The sequence below is a fragment of the Ictidomys tridecemlineatus genome, chromosome 6 (assembly GCF_052094955.1).
Source record: "Ictidomys tridecemlineatus isolate mIctTri1 chromosome 6, mIctTri1.hap1, whole genome shotgun sequence".
In the NCBI taxonomy this organism is placed as follows: Eukaryota; Metazoa; Chordata; class Mammalia; order Rodentia; family Sciuridae; genus Ictidomys; species Ictidomys tridecemlineatus.
The window spans coordinates 112,003,996-112,016,083 of NC_135482.1; positions in this window are offsets into that span (position 1 = coordinate 112,003,996).

A 12,088-nucleotide genomic window follows, 5' to 3' on the forward strand; every position below is an offset into this window, starting at 1 on the left:
CCAGCTTCTGGTAACAACTATTCTCTCAACTGCTGTGAGATTTATTGTGTTAGATTCGACATGTAGGTCAGATCAGGTAATACTTGTCTTTCTGTGCCTGGCTTATTTTATTTAGCATAATGTCCTCCCTGTCCATCCATGTTGTTGCACATGACCGGACTTCATTTAATTTTATGGCTTCATAATATTTCTTTTTATATATCACATTTTTTTAAATTCAATTTGTCAGTTTATGGGCCCTTCTGTTGTTTTCATTCCTGGCTATTATGAACTGTGCTAAAATCAATACAGTAGTTAAGGTGTTTCTTTAACATGTCCATGTCATTCCCTTTTGTATAAACCCAAAGTGGAATTGCAAGATGATGTGGTAGCTCTACTTTTAGTTTTTGGAGGAAACTCCTTATTGTTTTTTTGTAGCAACTGAACTAGCTTACATCCAACTATCACATTCTTCAAAAATGGTTTTTGTGATTTGCCTACCACATGTATCCCAATACTTTCCCTAATATTATGGCTTTCCAAAATGAAAGTATATGCCTAGCCAAACCACTATCTCACTATTTTCAATAGTGTCATGTAAAAGGAAAGTTTCTAAAGTTTCTCAAACAAACAATGACAGTTTCTGCCTGGAACTTTATTTGATTTTTCTGCAGAGTTATCTTTGACTTTCTTAATCATTTCCACAGTTCATTTCAATAAACTTAATTTTTAAGTTTCCACTGTATTATTAGTTTTAAAAATTGATTTGTCATTTTTACTTTACTATATTTGTTAATAGTGCCTCAAATCTACCTTTGTATCCCAGACTATAGTTTAAAAATGAAGAACTTCACAGATACTATTGAATTTATGTATTGAAATGCAAGAATAAATAAAATGGCCATGTGAAGCATGAATTAAAAAAAGAATAATTTGATATTGTTCAAAAATAATTTCAATAACAATGCTATGAAATTAAGATGCTAATATTTCAAATATATTTACTTTTCTAGCACTTAAGACAAATAATTAAACTAATCACCAAGAAAATAATAAGTACATGCATTATTATTTAGGCTGTTTATATATCCCTGTGAGTCTCAGAATTATTGCATTTTATTTGGTTCTAAAGAAAAGTCATATATTACTATTGCTGTATCATTTAAATAAAATCTTTTTCATTATTGTTTTAGTTCTGCCTGGCATTTCAAGTATTTCTAGTAGACTTAGTGTATTAACTTATTAATATATTCTGCTTAACTTGCATGGTAGATTCTTTCAGATTATGTGGGAATATTTTGACATGCATAATGTATTTTTATTTGGTCAACATACTGTTTTCTTAAGTTATATAATTATGAACCATACAAACAAAAATATTTTACAAAGGTCACATCAAAATAAAGAGAAGTAAAGCAATTTCATTAAAAATATAACATTTTGTGTTAACCATTGAGCATCAAATTTCTTAATTATCATATCTTGTCATTTTTCTTCTTCATTTCCTAACACAAATTATATTATTTAATACATCTTATAAAAAATTTGAATTTTTTGTTTGTTTGTTTTTGTTTTCGTGGTCCCTATGGGGAATTTTTTTTTGTAGTGCTAGAGATTGAACCCAGGGCTTTCTGCATGCAAGCCAAAAACTCTACCAACTGAACTGTCTCCAGTTCTTGAATTCTTATTAATAATTTTTTTCCAGCCAAAGTGAAATTTTCCAAATATTTCTATGTGTGTGTATAACACATAACATGACTATGGGTCATATTACATTTATGTACATTCATACAACACATATGGGGAGAGAAGGAAAGAATGAGTATTTTTTAAAAAAAATATTTTTTAGTTGTTGATGTACCTTTATTTTATGTTTTTTTAATTATTTTAATTTATATGTGGTACTGAGGATCAAACTTAGTGCTTCACACATGCCAGGCAAGTGCTCTGCCACTGAAGCACAATCCCAACCCCAGAATGGTTATTTTTGTGTTTACGTAATGATATTTGTCTGTATGTGTATTTTTCCCATAAAATTTGACTTGAAAGTGAAGTATGATAAAGTGATCTGAAATTAAATAGTTAATAAACAGAAAAATTAAGATTCTAAGTCTGGTCTGGTGCTACATTCATTTTTCTGTAATAGGCCTTTGAATATCAGATATTGATCAGGTAAAATCAGTAACAGTGAAACTGACTATCTGGAGAAGATAATCAATATTAAACATATTTGAGAAATTCAGAATATCAACTGTGTTTCCTTTTTTTTCCTTTTTCTCTTTTTATCATAGTTTTTTCCCCCACTAATTGCAAAGTATAGCATCTATCACAACCTCTTTTTGTCATCCACTTTGGCTACCTAAATAATTTATTTTGAAAATTTATAATGTATTATCCAATATGATATATAATTGTAAAAATTTGAGACAAAGGTTTTCAACTTTTTGTACATTATTTTCATTTCTGTGATTTTCTCACATTTATTTTAATGAGAACACATGTAATGGGAGATAATTTTTTATTTAATTTCAATGTTGTAATTTTTGTAGGTCTTGATCTTCATGTTTGTTGTAATATAGAGTTATATACTAACCAGAGAATAATCTTATTTTGAAAACATAGGACATAATGTCAATTCAACAGGAGAATTTACAAGTTTAAGGGCAGCCTCAACAACTGTGTGAGACCCTTTCTCAAAAATGATTCCATCTTCATTCACTGAAAATAAAAGTTGGTGAATCTAGCTCAGAGGTAGAACACCCCTGGGTTTATTCTCTGGTGTTCAAAAAATATGAATAAAAATAAATGAAAAAATGACCAATTAGTTGATAACAATTTTTTAAAATAAGCTATTAAAGTTTGTTTTGTGATTTAATTGGAACAAATTAAAAGATAAGGCTATTTTGTTCTAATCATAATATTGTACAACTCAAAGGATTTATTTTGATAATTTTTATATTACTGAAATATTGGAGTATTACATTAATTATTTATCTCTCTGTCAATAACTAGTTGTCAGCTAGTTATATCTAGTATATAGTCAGCTGGATTTGGCCACAATTCTTTGATAATATCAATCATTGAATTATAAATATGGCTCAAGAAACTTAATCTGGAGGCTTACTGAGGCTCGGATGTGAGTGAGAAATATTTAGCATGAAAATAATAACATGGACTTTTGAAAATATTTCTCTTTCTGTTTTTAATATAAGAATCTATTTATACATTTACTTAAAAACACATTTGATTGGAGGTTTAAAAGGCAATTTAGTATTACAGCTTTTTATATGACAAGAGAGAAAACAGCTACCTTGTCCTCTACATGGAGAAGACATGTGTTCTCTTCATGTCAGATCATCAAGATCTGAACCATTTGCTATTAAGGAACTGAAGCAATTTTCTTATTTTCTTTGTGTTCCTAGTTCTCCATCTAAAAGTAGCAATAAATGTAGTAGTTTTTTAAGAGCATTTTGTATTAGTTTTAAGTAAATGGCATATGGAGACAGCTTACATATGTAGCCAATACCTAACAAAAATAGCAACAACTTTCATTTTTTAATTGTCATCCATCTCATGGTCCTTTTTCATTATGCTACAACAGAGCCATAGGATTAGAGAGATTTAATTTCTGAGAATATCAGTGATTCTTTGTGATGTAAGGTGTGACAGCGAGCTATCTTTCTGCGTTTTGTCTGTCATAAATCAATTGGTGATGAATGGCTCCTTTTTTGCACATACGTTTGAAAAGTTTATGTATTGGTAAACTGTTGGGTGACATATTTGGAACACAGTCAGTTGTAGCTATTTTAAACAGTATTACTAACAGCCTTCTAAATTGTCTTCATGACACCTATGTTCTGCACCTTTTCCTATTATTTTCACTTCCACCACAATTTTCTTTCTAAAAATAATCTTACTCTTGTCACATTACTTCAGGTGTACCTTTAGGATAAGAATACAAACAAAAAAGAAACTAACAAATATAATGGATTCCTTTTGTTAGGCAACAAGCTAAATGTACTGTAGAAGTTATCTAATTTAGTTCTTCCACTGATTCTTTAATAGAGGTGATTGTTTTCCCAATTTTAACTGCTGAAGAAACTGGCAGAAGTAAGATGAATCATGTTCTAGTGGCATCATCCTCTCATTCTAATTGAGAATTAATGAAATATCTATCAGTGATTTTATGCTCCTTGCAACTTAGAAGAAACATGCTTTTATGCACTGAAAATAAATTATTAAAAAGAAATGTCATGTTACACATTTTTATTAAGAGAGTAGAACAATAAAAACCCTAAGTATCAGCAGTCTGATATAAAATAAATATCATTTTAATATCTACATCAATATTTCTGGGAATAATATTTTTAAAAATGATCTAAGGTATTTAAAAGAAGCTACAACACTTCACTGAAATAAGTATCACTGTTATATTGCTTTTTTAACTAAAATAAACAGGATATATTGAGTTAAAAATAATTTCTAGAATTAAGCTATAAAGTATGATATTTAACTACTTCAATTTTATTTAAAATATTTGTGTATGATGAAGAAGTGTGAACAAGACTAACTAATCATAACAGAAATACATGTGAGTAGTTCTACCAAATATTCAACTCTATCATGATACTATAGTAAAGCATTATAGTATGGACATGAGATAGTAGATCTGTTGTATGAGAATAACAGTAGAAAACTAGAAAAGTTTCTAATTCTTTTGAAAATGCATCTGATAATGCAATTTTAGAACTTGAAATTTTTATATTATTAAGTGCATTTCTAGAAATTTTGCCTGAAGTTACAGGAAAAAAAATGTGACATTTTTTGGATGAGTTCATGCTATTATATTGTAAGTTAAACAGCAGAAAGTTGCTTTTTGTGTTATGTTTTTCTTTTTACAGATGTTTGATAATGGGATCCCTTAAGTTTGACATATCTTATACAATAAAAAAGTTGGGAAATTATTCCTGGTGAACAGTAGTTTGTTTTTTTGTTCTCTTTAATGGTCCCCACGACAGTTATTTAGGCTGACATCTAAAAAGATTATTGCTGACTTTAAAATACATGTTAGACCAGTTTCTGTTATCATGATATTAATTATTGTCATAACCTAGATTCAATATCATACCTAACACTGTGGGAGAGTAGTAGGTATTGTTGAAGAAAGGGGTAATAAAATAGAACACATTGTATGTTCAAGTTCTTATAGGCATCACATTAAGCACCTTGCAGCACAACAAGTTGTAGGTAAATTCTTCTCAGTCACATTATCACTTGTATCTTTAGTAGAAGTGCATGAGCATCTCAATATAGAATCAATGCACAATTAAGGAAGGCTGACAGTAATTTTATGTAATTTTTCATCTGCCATCTTTAGTAATTTAATTAATTTATATTTTCTTCTGCAATAAATATAACATCAGCATTTCAACTGTTTTGCAGAAATTTAAAATTCCTGTTTCATCACAGTAAGAGCTTTAATAAATTTGTTATAATTCTTAAAACATTTATGATAAATATTATCTTAATTCATTATTTATAGATCAAACTACTTTATATTCTTTCCTAAAAATAGCATTTTAAGCCAAAATTGTATATTTATACCTACTCCCATTTTATTTTTAGGTATGTGTCTCTAAGAAAAGCAGATTTTTCTGAAAAGTAATAAAAATTACATTTGTGATTAGCTTCAATGTATATTATGCAATTTACAAAGAACACTATAAAATATGTGTACATGTTAAATACATTTAAGCATATATATATATATATATATATATATATATATATATATATATATAATAGTTTATTCACATACACATGTATGCAATATGTTTTGTTGTTCTGGAACAGAAGTATCTAGGGAGATCTTTCAGATTCAATTACACTGAATTCTAAACAAGCAAGTTGAAATGGATATATTTCTCTCAAAACAACTAATGGAAATAAAGAAAACTTTGATTTTTAAATTAATTTAACAACTGTTTATTGTGTTCAAAAATAGCAATATAGTTAAATTAGAATTCAAATTCATACCTATAGATTTTTTCAAATATGTGAGCTTTTTAAATTTTTGCATGAGTCCAAAATAACAATGAAATTACCTAAATTCATAACCTAAGGGACCAGTTTTCCACTTTTCACTTCCCAGTAACTAATTGTGTATCTATTCTTTCCCTATTCTGCAATAACTCCTGGTAATGACTAAAAGCTGTTCTAGAAATAGTAGTAGTAGTAGTAGTAGTAGTAGTAGTAGTAGGTGAATGTATTTTTTAATGCCATTTTTTTTCAATTTTGTAATCTCTTTATTTGAATGGGACATGGCTGCATTATCTCTGCCCACATGTGGTTTAGAGATAAGTAACAGAGCAGAAGGGTGAAACTCCTCTTCACTGTGCTATCGTTTATAGGAACACATTAGTAGCAACAAACCTGCTCTCATTTAATGCAGACATTGAAGCCAAAAACATGGTGTACATCAGTCACCATTATTTCTAAATTATTTGAAATATATTTCTTTAAAATTAACAGTGATGCATGCTAACAAATACTGATTATAAGCAGAATTTTCTTGATTAGAATAGTAGCAAATGTTGAAAGTTCTCCTCATATTCCTTCTCCTTCTTTTGTAGCTCATATGTATACTTAGTTTGTCTCAATTAATTGAGTCCACATTTAGAATTCTAGAGACTCATGTATAAACCTGAACTTCAAGTTTCTCTGAAGGAACCTCATGTGGTCTCACTTGAGCCATAATACTTTATGGTGTGGTGTACAGGGGTGCATCCAACATGCTGGAAATATATGTTCTCCAGTTTGCTGCTGCAAACTACAGAATTCACTCAGACCACCTACTTTGCCTCTATAAACGAATTTACAAGTCTTTTATAATATATTTTGATAAAGATTTCATAGTGGTTTCTACTGATATACAAGAACATGGTCTACATAATATATTATGCATCTCTTTGAAATGGGATTAAATTTTTAAGTTTAGAATTTGGCATTTGAATAGTTTTCTTTCTATATACTATAAAAATCATGTTCCTATTAGAATTTTTGAAAGTCTGATTAGGTTACTCATTGCTAGAAGTGGATAAATAATTGCTAGATGTAGATAAATCATGGATGTTGCAAGCTGTTGTATGTATTACTTTTCAGTTTTGTTCCTTAAAAATGCAAATGATTTAGTGTCTTTCATGATGCTAAAAATAATCTGTATAGATCAGCATAAATCTTGTTGATACACAAAATTTCTGAATTAAATTTTTCCTAAAATTATAAATAATTTTAAGTAGCAATTAACGTGGAACCAGGATTAATTTTTTTAAAGTAGCTTAGTATTATGTTACCAGGATTATCATTAAAAGTGAGAATACATTTTTAACATTATTTTTATTAGAGTCTATATTATACATAGTATTTGGGTTAATTCTAACAAAATCATACAGGAATGGAATTCCAGTTGGGTTAATGATCCCCTCTTTTCCCCTTCTGTCCTAACTCTCCTCCTTCATTCTCTTCTTCCTATTTGCCTAGACATTCTTTCACTTGTCTATTTATATTTGATTGCTTCTTTCTACTTATACATAAAGGTACTATTCCTTGTGGTATATTTGTATATGCATATAACATGATTTTTAAAGAATCCCTTCTTCATTACCTTCTCTTTCTCATTCCCACTCTTCCTCTCAATCTTCTTTTTTCTACACCAGTGGTCTTCCCTATGTCTTATGATATTCTGTTCTTTCCTTCTCTTTTTATTTAACTTCAGCTTCTGATATGAAACTTTTAACTTTTGAGTTTCTTGGTTTGGCTTATTTCATCTAACATGATATTCTCGCCCCCCTTTTACCAGCAGATTGCATAATTTATTATTTATGGCTGAATAAAACTACATTGTATGTATGTGTACCACAATTTCTTTATGCTTTCATCTATTGACAGGCACCTGGGTTGATTTCATAAGTTAGCTATTCTTAATTGTGCTACTATAAACACAAGTGGCTGTATTACTATACTAAGCAAATTTTATTTTAGTAATTTTGGGAAAATACTGAGTCATGGGATGGCTGGGTCATGCCATGTTTCTCTTTTTAGGTTTGGGGGAATCTCCAAACTGTTTTCTGTTTTTTTTAATTTTATTATTTATTTTTTAGTTCTCGGCAGACACAACATCTTTGTCTGTATGTGGTGCTGAGGATTGAACCCGGGCCGCATGCATGCCAGGCAAGCGCGCTACCGCTTGAGCCACATCCACCACCCTCCAAATTGTTTTCCAGAGTGGTTGTACTAGTCTGCAGTCTCACCAGCAGTGTACAAGTGTGTCTTCCCCCTACATCCTTACCAGCATGTATTACTATTTGTGTTCTTGATCATTACCAGCATGGCAGGAGCAAGATGAAGTCTTAGTGTAGTTTTGGTTTGCATTAATCTAAGTGCTAGAGATGTTTCATGTATTTTGGAGGCTTTTTTTTCCTTAGAAATTTCTGTTTAGTTCTTTTGCTCATTTATTGACAGGGTGTTTTTTGTTTGTTCCTTTGGTGGTTTTTGTTATTTTTGGTGGTAAGTTATTTTTTAATATTTAGTTCTTATTTGTAGTTGGACACAATACCTTTATTTTATTTATTTTATGTGGTGCTGAGTATCAAACTTAGGACCTCACATGTGCTAGCCGAGTGCTGTACCTCTGAGACACAATCCTAGCCCAGTATTAAGTTCTTTTGAGTTGGTTATTTCTGTTTGTTAATGCCCTATCAGTGGATTACCTGGCAAAAATTCTCTCCATTTCTGTAGGAAAAAAATATATTTTTATATTGAGCTTTCTAACATGTAAGATAAATATCTCTCATAAATAAGAGAAGACACAGAAACTAATTAAGAAAAAGCAACATAGTTTATTCAAAGTCTATCTCTTTTAATTCAGAGCCCATTATCTTTGTGATCCTTTTGGAACAGGAATGCCTAACATTGGTATCTGGGATTCTGATTGCATAAATTGAATCAAGAGGACTTGTATAACATGGAGAAAACTTTCATGTCATTGGGAAGCTTTCAGAACTATATCCATGCAACTTAAATTCTTTACATGTGAATGTTTCCTTTGAAAAATCAATGTTAAATAGGTGTTAAGCAATGAGAAACCTATTTCTGTAATATTGGACATACAATGCACAATTCCTCTAAAAATAAAACAGGGAATCTTACTGATGAGGCTTGGTATTTCTGGAAAAGTAGACATTCTTCAAAATATGATTGATACACCCTACTGGCAAGTTGAGGATTTTGCTCGTTAATTAAATATAATACTTAAATTCTTTACTAACATGCGTTAGGGAATGGGGCTACTGAGATAGAAGATACAGTTCATGTTCTCGAGATGCTCTTGGTTGAGGTGTGTGCAGTTTACATAACTCCAAGATGCCATGATGAATGCTGTGACAAAGGCAAGGATTTGTGGAAAGAGTAAGTGTTGGAAGCAGTTTTGGAAATGACTGGAGTTCATGTGGCCACTCTAGGCAGAGGAGATGCATTTCAAAGTGAAACAGCAGCACATATGGAAGCAGAGTGGGAAGAGTAGGAAGTGGCTACTCTTAATTTACATTATTATTATATGCTTATATTCATACAGTATTTTGTAAGGTTAAGTTCAGTTGAGAAGTATTAATTTTGTGAATAAACTATTCATACTTTTTTCAGAGTAGCCAATCACCAGTTTTACTCACCATAAAGAAAAACAGACTGATGATGGTAGAATAAAGCAACCATATGTACAGTTGATGATAAGGGAAGGTATAGCACATTATTTATTTATTTATTTGTTTGTTTGTTTGTTTGTTTACTTTTTTGAAAAGGCTTAATATTATAGGGAAAATCACTCAAGTTAAAAATATTAAATTAATGGGAATGACATAACCATTGGAATATAGTGAAATAGATAAACATGAACTAAATTAGGGATAAAAGCAATTATTTGATGAAAATAAGAGTATGCCATATGACTCACATGTCCTTATAATTATTAGCTGATGATTATTATTTGATTTTATTGATCACATGGTCTTGTATTAGCTAGAGTGTTCATTTTAGTTTTATAAATATGGACTTTTAGTTTGCTTTTTTTCTCCAGTATTGAATTTTTTAAACTTTCTTTTAGATTTTATCTTCTCTTGGTATAATTTCCTTTTGGAAATGCTTTGTTGAGCATAAACAGACATTGAAAAGAATTTTGTTCTTTGGATGATTGTTTGCTTTAAATTACTTTCTTTGTGGAATATTATTTTTTATTATTTCTAAATGAGTTTTAATTGCTATAGACACATGTTGTCAATTTCTAATGAAAAAGAGGGTAACATATGCTTGAAGGCTGGTTGCAAGATTATATATGTAGTATTGATGCTTCTCAAAGTGAGTGACTGAAGCAACAATGACTATTATTATCATAGTGCTACTGTTATTGTATTATACCTGCAAATAGCTTTTTTACTTCTTCACCTTTGGCTGACTGTGAATTACAATGTTACATCACCCTAGGAAACAAAAGGAGCTTTATTCATCAAAATCTTTGCCAACTCCAGATGAATGACCTAGTCATAGTTACTGTCCATTGAAGGATTTTAAGTTTGTAACTCTCCCCTTTGGGGACTAAAAATTTCTTTTTGTGTGTGTGTGTTTTCCTTTTAGACTTACAAATGATTTTCAAAGATAAAGGCTTGATCTTCCAAGATGTTTATGTCTGTTAGTGTATGTAAAGAAAATATATCAAATTGCTAAAATATTAAAATTGGCTCTTTAATATTAAAATATTAAAATTGGCTGTTTAAAAAAAATTTATTAAAAATACTTAAGGTTGAAGTCATCTCTCTTTTTTTAGAAAAACCCTCATGTTGGCTGTGGAACATAAACCAACACAAATAGTTGATCTGCTTTTTCAATGTGTTGTTAATGTGTCTCTTCAGATAACTGTGGATGGGTTCCCTTGTCTTATGGAATTGCTAGTGGCAATACTGCATAAGTATTTACATTACAATACTAGTCAACATTAGATGCATATTCACAATAGTTACACCTGCTGCATCTCACACATGAGGCATCTTATACTGTCACTATGTATGGAACAGTAGTGAGTTAGGACAGTTCATCATTCAGAAACCCTTCAAAAGTCTACCCTAGAGGTAGTGATGACACTTTCGGTGAGGATGAGGGAGGTGAGGTGAGGGGGAATGAGGGCAGGAAAGATGGTGGAGTGAGATAGACATTATTACCTTGGAACACATATGACTGCAAATTTGGTGTGATAGTACATCATGTATAATCAGAAATGAAAAGTTGTGGTGCAATTGTGTACAATGAATCAAAATACATTCTGCTGTAATTAAAATAGAAAAATAATTAAAATAAATGAATTAATTTTAAAAAAGTAGTGATGTGTGCATGAGTCACCTCCAAGGTTTGTTCTCTCCTCTCTTCTCCCCTCCCCTCTCCTCTCCTCTTCATGCATTGGTAGGAAATTGTTCTAGCACTGAGGTATACCACTAGCCAGTATCTTAAAACTTTGTAAGCCTTTATCCTTAGGGTTTCCAGCTTTATCCATTTCATTCCAAGCATAACCCCTACTCATGGGCACAAATAGTATCGCACCTATGATTTTTCTAATTAGCTATTTGGGTCTTGAAATGCCCAGTTTAGCAGAAGTTAGCTTTTCCACCATTATCCTTTAATTTACCAAGGACCTAATAATATCCTTGAAGTCTAAGGAAGATAATTCTGTAGTCAGATGGAGGAAGATAAAGGTATTTAAAATCGTTCCTTTGTCTCTGTTGGTTCTGTTACTGTAGTGTTTCTGCCAGAACTGACCCTGTAGATTGGTAGTGAATAGCTTTTATTACAACATGTCCTGAGTCCCAATCCCTGAGTCTTCATGATAACACACACTTAGACTCAAAAGTTACAACATTCTTTTTAGGTCACATGCACTCATGGTTTTTTACTCAACCATTATTTTCAAGTAGCAGCACTGTTCTTTGACAGCTTGGCCTCTAGCTTTGACCAACAAATATTAAGTACTCTGACCCTGTATCCTTTTAGGAGCCTTATTTGGAACCCCCAT